A 10,735-nucleotide genomic window follows, 5' to 3' on the forward strand; every position below is an offset into this window, starting at 1 on the left:
CCTCTTTTAACCAACTCTATCAAATGGCTGCAATGGCAAGGGCAATTGTGTGGTAGAGGAGGAGGAGAGAGAGAGAGAGAGAGAGAGAGAGAGAGAGAGAGAGAGAGAGAGAGAGAGAGAGAGAGAGAGAGAGAGGAGAATAAGAAGATAAGGTAATAGAAATACGTTGGAGAGTGGGAATAATGAAGGGAAGAAAGATCAATGACAATATAATGCAATGCTTCACTATAGTCTCAAGCCTCCATAATCTGCGACATACTCACCCATTCTCACAAGCAAAAGAGTCTAAACATTATGAAATCTTCAATGTGGAGTGGAGTAAGGGTAAGCATCACAACTCCATCAAAGGGGAGGTTTCAAGTAGCAAAGCTCACACACAAATCTAACTTGCTAATGACAAGATATACATAAAACTCCGCCTCCCAATACACTAGTGGTATCCTAGTGTTGCACTCAAGTACTTAGTGAAGGAAATATACAATGTGGAGAGCCTGCTTTGGCTGAGATTGGGGTTATTTATATATATTTTCTTGCATGATTATATTTAGGGATAATTACAATCTACAAGGCTAAACCGGGGGGGGGGGGAACTGAGATGCCTTGGGAGCCACCACCTTGTCCTTGTAGATGCTTCTCCTAGAAGCTTGTCCTTGCCACTTGTAATGGTGTTTCTTCATCACCCACTTGCAGAAATTTTATTTACCCTTGAGCCTTTGAATATATTGAGTTCTCATCTCACCATTGTTGGTAGAGGGAAGTGATCAATGAGGCATAGTAAAGAGGTAGATGTATATATATGAGAATCAATGAAAGTGGAAGGTGAAGAGATGGAGTTTTCTGAGTTTTATGGTTGATTTGAGTGGGGTGAAGTGGGATTTGTGATGAAAGATAGGAATTCATAATGAATCCATACTTGTGTGATTGTGTGTGTAGTTAACGAGTGTGTGTGTGTGTGTGTGTGTGTGTGTGTGTGTGTAGTTAACTAGTGCACATCCTTACAAGAAAAGGGATGGTGATGAAGTGCAGCCATGGAAGCTTGGGAGGGCTGATTAGGAATGAAGAGTGAAGGTATTTTTGTGAAAAACTAAGTGTGTGTGAGCAAGAACATGAATAGGGCAAGATAAGAGAAGACTAGGTGATAGGAAAAAAGGCCCAAAACAGGTCTTTTTCCACCAAAATGGATCCAATATGGGTCTCACAGGGTTCCATCCAAATTTTGAGGGTATGTGGCAAGGGGAGGGCATGGAGGGGGTCCTAGGGGGGTCTACCTATGATATGGTATCCATACTTTTAGAAAACTATTGAAAAAATGATAAAAACGGCTTGTTTTTCTAGTTTTCCTTATGAGCCAAAGAGGAAGGTGGCCCACATCACATGCACCTTGCTTTGGAGTCTTCCATTATGCACCACATGAGATTGACACCTCAGGATACCTCAAGGGCCCATGATGTCACCAAGCATCTTATCTGTACGCAGGGAAATTTCAAAATAGAAAATCCTGGAATGGTGGATCCTTCCACTTGAACTTCCAAACTTCACTCTTTCCCTAAATAAAATTAACTCCCATTCCCTTTACCATGGAGTTAACCAATGTAAGGAACCCATTCCCATGTGAAGCTCCTGCATGCAAAAGAAAACAAAGTCATGATTAGGCAGCATCTCCCAAGCGTATCCTCTCAACTAGCTATAATTTCTTGTCTGCACTAGCATCACACATGGAGCTAGAAGCCTTCAAAATGCAAGATGATTTTTTTAAAAATTTTCTCTTTTTTTTGGGTTTTTTCCTCTTGGCTATGTACAAGTGACGACTTCTGGGGGGTCATGAAAAGCATGCATCAATATAAGTACTAAAAGTACTTGTGCATGGAGATCATTGAAAACACTCAGCAGCAATAGGAGAGAGAGAGGGCTAAACTGAACTCCATGAGCTCCTAGAGCATGATGTACATCTTGTGACTGACAACACTTGGGAAACACAACCCCTACCATGTAGGTCTATTACCATATTGAAGAGGAGAGTACAAAATACCCAGACTGGATCCTCAATTCCCTTAGGAAAAGTAATAGGGATAGGAAAAAATTTACAAGGGAGGTACCCAATGCACAATTCCTCTAACTTTTTTTGTAGCTGCTACCATGTATCTCTGTGTATGACCATGTTATTTGCATCAAAACAAGCTATGCAACTCTAGTGTGTAACCTTGAGAAACCATTTTGTCCAAGAACCCTTGGTGTTTTCTTGGTAACCCAAAACCCTTGGATGGATTCAAAAAGGGTACTTCTTATACCACTATGTAGATGGGCACCCTCATAGTTTACCTTGCTACCAATAGTGATTTGTAAGAAGATTCTCCCACCCCTTGAAAATTGAAAACTTATTTCCCTGAAAGCACAAGTGGGAAGGGTCAAATAATTGACCATCAACACCGTATGAAGTGATTTATCAACAGTTGGGTTATACCCTTGAAAATACCATTCCTATAGACACAACTAGTTCTATAGACTAAGTAGAAGATCCTCTCAAGCTGGAATCTTATTCACAACTGGATTTCTTATATATTCATATCTCCCCATTCATAGAAAGATTGGCAAAACCTCAAAGAAAGTAGTCATACTAATTATTCTTTGATTTTTTTTGTTTAAGATATGCCTTGCATAGATTTAAGAGATGTGTCCACAAAACTACATTGTAAACAAGAGATTTTCTGCCTTGAGGATCTCTTCGAAGGTTCATGTTATCACATGAACTAGCTGCTTGATATTCCTGCCAGCTATAGAAGAAAATCAGTTTCTGTAGTGCATGCACCTTGTGCATATAACCAACGATATGTATAGTGCCTACCGATGCAATCACGCGATGAGTGTAAGCAAATATAACAATCTCAAGTTTTATTGGGTGGAAGGTTAAAACTATGGTTAGTCTTGCAAAAACTCCAAGAGTTATCAGGAAGCATTACTAGAAACAAACAAGATCTCCTATTCGAAGTGATCATGTGAATCCAATACATGCCCTTAGTTTGAATCCATCTGAGCTGTTATGAAGCAAATACCTAGCCATTAGGTGGCAATGAGATCTTTGATAGAGTATCATGTGTCATAACACAAACATAAAAATTGCTAGGGTGGAATTAAGTCCACCTTATTGGTCAGTTAGAATAAATAGATTGAGAAACCCTTGGCTACAATAAAGTATTTGCCCCTATACTTTTTATCGATACACTTAAGTGTCTTGCACTATTGAGAATTGATGGGAGACATTCAAGTACAATTTGACCTTGTCTATTGAACCTATATCTCAAGAATGCTAGTTTTTCCCTTAGCCCTTCATTCCTTGTCATAGATCATAAGTCCACAAGCAAGGCATGGACTTGGGATAGAGGCCTTGCTTCTCAGTATGGCCTTCAAAGCCGTGGCTTCTGATGTATCTTACGTGGAAGTTGTTTCATAGCCGTGGATTTTAATATATGTAGACCTTGTCTCATGTACATTTGTGGAAGCCCGTTGGGATGATGCATGCCATCACCCGTTGGCTAAGTGATAAGAGACACTAGCAAAGCCCTCAAGTCCGTATGATGATAGCATATCACAAACGTTGGAAGCTACTATGCCAGAGTGCTAAGATAGAAAGCCTTGGCTCAAATTGTGACATCTCAAGAAGAAAATTGTATCAAGTATTTGTGCTCAAAGCTTTTTGATTCTTCATCAGACATTCACATGCCATGCATGATAAAAATCTCAAGGGCCAAGCCATGAGAGCCATATTATAAGCAAACTCACCTTACTTGTTGTGCTTGTAAAATTTGTATTGGTTCTTGCAAAACTCAGAAATGAAAAGAAAATGCATAATTTTAAATGTACCTTGTACCCTGGTTTACAAGTACTTGGTCTTTTGTTTATGTTCTAGCGTTGAGCCTTTCTTGGCTAGAAAAATATCACCTCGGAGTTGAGTTGAGCCTTGCTCCATGTAACGTCTAATAGCAACATAGTTTCATCAAATCAAAATGAGAATGAAGAAAGTATGCGTACCAATTTTGTGACATCCTATAGATATTGCCTCATAGAGAATTTTTTTGGTAGGAATTGTTTTCAGAGAAAGGAAAACGCCATTTTGCACATTCTTGCATCTCACACACGAAATCAAATTTGGCAATATTTGAGGGATATTTAAATTCAATAAAGAAAGAGTGTGTGACTCACTACTACTCAATTTCCCTCTTTATAGAAATAGAAATACAAATGTCACTTATCTATCACATTGACTTGCACATACAAGAGACAATGCTTGGTTAATGCTTCTCATATGAGTTATAAATAATAGGAAGAAAATAAAATCTTCATCATTAATATGTCATGTGGCACCAACAAGCAACAAGATTTCTTCAACAATTCAAAATTATGTCCAAGTATTTAATGATTAAATAAGCTCTTATGTAGGCCCAAAGAGCTATAATGACTAGCAAGAGAACGAAATTCAAAGCCTAATCCTTACAAGGGGATCATCAAAAAGTAACTAGAGTCCCTCCAAAAGCTTCAAAACTAACTTTCATTGTTTCCTGCATGACTCACCTTGGATTGTATTTTTTTGCAGTAAAATAGAAACTAATGCTCAACAAACACCCACGAATGTTTTAAAGCGGGTATAAAAAGATAGGGTGATCTATTTTAGAATCACAGATTGAAGGCATAAATGATGCTTCTAAAAGATTTCAATATCAACAACACTAAAGCAGCGTTGTGTGTGGAAAGAGCTCAAAATATATTGTCGAAAATAGTTCTTCCCTTAGGAGGATGCAAGAAGTAAAGCTCCATAGATAAAGTTTCTCAATAGATATTCAACCAATTCAAATTCAAAGGGGGAGTAAACAAAGAGCGGAAGGTGCAATGGACTTACATGTTTAAATGCCTTTGGGATTACCCAGTAGCTAACAAACACCGCACACTTATGTGGCTAATCATCCATCATGGTGTCTGGAGTGAGGATAAGGCTCTCATAGCTAGGGTAAGGTAAGTATTTGCTTATGTCCTAGGTGCAAGGTCTCCATTGAAGACATCTCTCACCTCTTCTTCAGTCGTGAGGACAACATGAAATTCCTTCTTTCATTAAGAAGGTTTGTGCTAAGGCTTGCATCAAAAAGATAGAAGCTCAGGATGTACTGCTTGGCAACTGCAAGGGCATGGACATACCCCTATGGAATATAAGGAGAGGAATATTTTTATGGCATTTAATCATAGAAATGCCATATTATTTTCCCACATCTCCCAAAGTTCTGTAAGTGTGTTACACCGAGTCAACAAAAGTAGCTATCACTATGTGTAAAGAGACTAAGGAAGCCTCAAATCCTTGCTCCTCTCAAATTGATAAACAAAGAATGTGAAATGGCAACAATGGAAAAACAAGCTTCCTAAGATATATTCTTCCTTTAGATTGAGGATGAGAGATACCATCATTTGATCTCTGTTTTGGGGATATCCCTCCCCATTCTTGAGGGATCTCTGTATTTGTCTTCCTTATAGCTAATTTAATTCACCACCTTTTTCATTATTTTAAGAAAAAAAACTTAAGACCTTCCAACAACTGATCAACAAGTTGTACCCAACAGTCAACTTGTTCAAAGTGGTCAATGATGACTAGCAATAGATCATAAGCTAAATCTTAATGCTTACACAACATGTACAACAAATAATGTTGACTTAGTGAGGATAAAGGTATGAAACTCAAGCCTTCCTTTCTCACTTTCAAAATAGTGATTTGTGTGCGCGAGGTTGAGAGCACAAGCATCCAAAACTAAAACTAAAACCGTTAAAATTGAAGAGCAACCAAGGAGCGCAGGGATATAGTTAAAATTGAACAGTAAAGTTACATATATATATATATTGCCCCCACTGAGGATCGAACTCAAGACCTTCAGTTTACAAGACTGACGCTCTACCACTGAGCTATAGAGGCAATTGCCTGCTGCAATGATGTTGATTATTTAATATCAATCAATTTCAAAACTTAACGCATTCACAGCCTTGATGAGAACTGGCCAAACATATTACCTAATAATACATCTCGCTGCGAGTTCCAAATATGCTATCACCTTTTTCTATGAAAGATTTACTCTTCTGCCCTCTGGAGTTTGAAATTTGCAACACCAAAAGGACGGTTTTTCGATGTTGGAACACAAATTTCTGGTATTCAGGAGACCCTACATCAGCAGACATATACAAGCATGGAAGTATGGAAAAAGCACAGTTCAGAGACCCCAACTCAAACAACCAAACAAACGAAAAAACGTGTTATATGTGAAAATTGTACACTGTTTTTAGCTCTAATACTTTTTGTTTTTGGAGTCGGGTAAGGCACGCCCGGCCGCTCCCCTCATACACCAAAAAAGTATACAAGAAGAACGACCAGGACTATGCACCCAAAAACTGAAGGCGTCTGACGCTTTTGTCACTAGTTTCCTTTGGACTACGAGAGTTCAAAATTATCTACACTCTTAGGGCCATGACTAATCCCTTGAGAGACCCACTTCACCACTTGGATTTGGGCGTGACAGCAACCAAGTACCTCTATTCAGAGGCCCAAGTACTGCGGGACTTGCTTGAGAGGCTTGCATATGCCATTGCCCACTTCCCAACATCAAACATTGTCATTTTCTCAATTCTTAAAAACGGCTAGTATGTCTGATCATATCATGCGCCGCATACCATACTTTTCCTTTATTAAGAACGTGGAAGCTTCGTGTGCAATCAATTTATGCTCATTCATGATTGACACAAATGCCCTCAAAGCAATGCTCAACTGATCTTGTTTCCAATCCTTGTCATTGGGATTTGAGAATGAAACCCTTTTTCTCATTGAAATGAGAAAAAAATTGTCAAATTTGAGGAGGTAATATGCTTATGCATTTGAATTTCCTAACTATATCAGGTAAAAATTGAGAGAGATTTAGCCCCTTCTCATTGAAATTTGACAAAGTAATTTCTCCAGTTGAACAAGCTTCACCGAGCCGAGCCGAGCCTCAAGGAATACCCGTTGAACCTTATCACACTTTCCTAACATTGCCTTCTACTTGCCAGAAGCAATCTCGTCAGAGACAGCATGTTGTGAGGCTCAACATCAAAAGACGAGTATCCAAACTACCGAGTAACCCCCTGTCGCAACAAGTGGACTATACATGAAAGATGATAACCAGATCAACCAGCAAAAACAAAAACATTAATCGCAGACCATGAAACCATAAATTTAGCTTCTGACATCCACACGCACACACAAACAACACAAGAAACGAGGAATCCAGAGCATCATTCATATTTTCTATGGCTCTCTCTATTTTTCTTTATGTCCTCTACATTGGCCACAACCAAAAATCTCTCAGAGATCGACTTATGGCTCCCTAAGATCCCCAACATACCTTGTCTACCCCATCTTCTTGCACACAACACTTCCAATGTCTTTGCTTGCTTCATCTGATGAACATATGCAAACAACTGCACATCATCCAGCTTAAAGAATGAAGCCAGCTCCACATATCATCAATGTGGGCTGCTAATCCAAATCTGTCACGTCCTCATTTACGGCCGAATTCAGCCAGCCTATACGCCCAAGAAATTCAATCTTGCAATCTTTGTTGCACAAAACGTTTCCAGTTTGAAAACACATATTTAAGCAACATCCGGGACCGCCAAGGTCGGCGGTCAGAGGGCAGGAGATCTCAGCCGTCCAACCCACTGGCATTCTTGAGCAGAATGTGGCACTACAACAAGCTGATGTCCAGCTCGTCAGCAGCCAAAACGGACTCCACTCAAAAGATGCCGAGTCAGCGAAGGGAACCAGCTGAGCAGCCGACACATCAGCCAGCACACATAATTTACAGACTGTCAAGCAGTCAGTGGTTGGCACGTCAGCAAGTGGAAAATGCATGTAGGCACTGCAAGGCTATCACCTTGTGTGCAGTCTGTCTGTCGTGACAGGCCCCTGCTTGCAACCTTGTGTACAAATCGTGCATGGTGACTGGCCCTCCTCCCCCCGATTCTTGATGGTCGGCTGGCCTTTCCCTGCAATCCACCCTCTCCATTGCTCCCGATATCTGCCGGCCGTCATGAGTCACCTGGATTACAAGAAAAGGTCACCCAATGACCCTTTTCTACCCCCAAGAAACGCAGGGGGTATACCAATCGGGGGTAGACAAGTATGCATATATCCCAAGACATCCACGAGAGGAATATTTTGCAGAGGTTGGTTAGTGTAGTTCTCTGTTCTTTGTTCTTTGTAAAACGTGTTTGGCTCTCTGCTTAGTAGTGTTACAGTACAGATAAAGGGCCCTTTTTTTCCGTCGAGAAGTCTATTCACAGTGAGCAGAGGCTCAGGAAAATTATGGAGCCAGCTTTGGATCCCTTTCACCCCTTTCTGAGAAGGTGAAAACTATATTTGAGAAGAAAATTTCTATGTAAAATTGAACTTTTAAACTTAAAAAGGCCTCAAATCCTCCTTGAGAAATTCGAGGGCAGCCATGCTTTAATTTGAGCAGGTTTTGGATAAAGCAAACCGACATTTTTCTGAGCCCTGGCTGAGCATGGCTTTTTCAATGTGGCAACTGTTGACCTCCTAATAAAATGGCCAGCCATCTCAAGACGTTTCTCCAGCGCTGGAAATGCACGTCCCATCCAGAAATGTAGAAACATGTTTCCTGGCCTCAGGGCTGCATTTCCTGCAACGGAGCTTGCAATTGTTATACTGCCTGAGATGCCATAGTCTCTTTACACACAACTAAGAGTAAACCGCTTGGGCTCACATGAAAATCTGCTTGTCTTTTACAGATGGACTTCCCTCAATGTGCCTACCACACCTCAATCATCGGGCAGCTGTATGACCTTGTCACTGGCGAAAAGCTCCTCATAGAGTTGCTGATCAATGGCTACTGCACAAAAATCAGCCATTGACATACCGACAGCAAGATCTGGTTGAATCGGTGCCACTGACACAAGAGGAAACGCATATGCTCCACAACAAAGGCCTTCATGGACGGATAGATATTCTGTTGCTCTCCAAGCACAGCCTCGACCGCAGCTGTGGCAACACTCTCTCTCTCTCGTCGGATAGATCAACTCGAGTCCTCGTCGGATAGATCTTTAAGGTCTCTTGGGATGGTCTCCTGGACATATCTCACCTGAGTTAGCAACTCGCTTCTGTGCAACATCTCTCTCTCTCCCTCTCCATGCTTACTTCACTGGCTCAAAAACCCACCAGGGTTTATGCAAACGGAACCTGTAGTCAGTGCTTGGGAACCTTGTTGCACCTCGAGTGCTTCGTTAGCGGCATTTGTATCGTATTGAAGTGAGTCGGGACTCCGAGGATAAGGACATCTTAGGAAACTAGACCTCAAAGGAGAAAACAAGGACTTACAAGAGATAAGCTTGTGTATGTTTGGGTGGGGTTTTGGTGGGGGGGGGGGGGGGGGGGGGGGGGGGGGGGGGCAGGGGGAGGAGGAGGAGAGGGAAGGGAAGGGAAGAGAGAGTGTGTGTTTATGTTTTTTTTTTTCACAAATCCAATTACTTTAAGTTGATACGGTCTTGTGTTTACGACGTCATGAAGACACACCATGATCTTCATGTCTCAATTTTTATATGTCTAAATATTTTTTCATCTTTTAGATTGTATTAATTCTTTGATTCATTTTCGCTCTATTGTGTGCATTCTTGTCATTTGTGTAAGTGTGGTTGTGTCATTTGAAGATGCAACAAGAGTATACATCCCTAGAGAAGAGAATGGGGGCGGAGAGAGAGAGAGAGAGAGAGAGAGAGAGAGAGAGAGAGAGAGAGAGAGCTTGTTATCTTTCATCAACGCAAGTTTTTTGTTTCTTAATTGGTACCACCTCTAGTACGTATTGAGCCATGTACCTCACAAAACAACCATAAGAAGGTTAGAATTTACATAAAGTGATGATATGGATCATTTAAATTACGTTCATTTTTAGACGTTGTTCCCTTTTTATGTTTGGAAAAAAAACATGCAAGTCTCCTTTTACGAGAGAGTTTACACAGTCCTCCCCAACTTTTATAATACGAGGAAATATGCCATTCCCACGACAGCGTGCAATTTGCAGTGCATTCATTTCACTGCATCGTTAGTAATGAGTATAGAATTTAAAGTATTATATGTACCCTTTTGTTCGACATTCATTGTCAATTGTCGTAAACGAACACGATGATGTTGGCTAAAGCTTTGTGAATAATTTTGTCGACATGACACTTATTTGATGAAGAGGTTATGTAAGGCCACATACTTTCAAAGAGATGACCGATTAGAAGAAGCGTTTGTGCATTGATTGAAGAATATGTCCGACATTGTTGTTTCAAGGAAGCTAGGATCTTCAAGAAAACACAATGGATGAGAGAATTAAGTCTGAGATTACTAGACAAGGGTTGTTTGAGAAACATATAGTGCTTGGGAATGCTTTGGTCCATATGCGTGCAAAATAGAGAGCCCTTACGAAATCACATGAAGTTCTTGATTAGATGTCATCTCTTTTCAACACATCAAGTGAAGGATGTGCCCAACATTGCTATGGCAAAGAAGCTCCGAGTTGTCTTAACCAAATGCAAAGAGATAGCCTTTCGGAAAATGTAATCACCTATGCTTGCACCTTGAAGGTATGCACATGGGTGAGAGAATTCAAGATGATATCAGGGGCTATTGGAAAAACATGCTATGCTTAGCAATATGTGTGCTCTATGTATGTCAAAT

General features: G+C 40.5%; 1 non-coding gene across 1 annotated transcript; it reads right to left on the bottom strand.

Annotated features, from left to right (window-relative positions):
* Nucleotides 1-5,875: 5,875 nt before the first annotated feature.
* TRNAT-UGU (transfer RNA threonine (anticodon UGU)) lies at nt 5,876-5,947 on the bottom strand. Its single transcript has one exon. It is a non-coding gene; the product is annotated as a tRNA-Thr (tRNA).
* Between the last annotated feature and the right edge of the window lie 4,788 nt (nt 5,948-10,735).

Source organism: Adiantum capillus-veneris, chromosome 30, assembly GCF_014529385.1.
Source record: "Adiantum capillus-veneris isolate H3 chromosome 30, ASM1452938v2, whole genome shotgun sequence".
Taxonomy (NCBI): Eukaryota; Viridiplantae; Streptophyta; class Polypodiopsida; order Polypodiales; family Pteridaceae; genus Adiantum; species Adiantum capillus-veneris.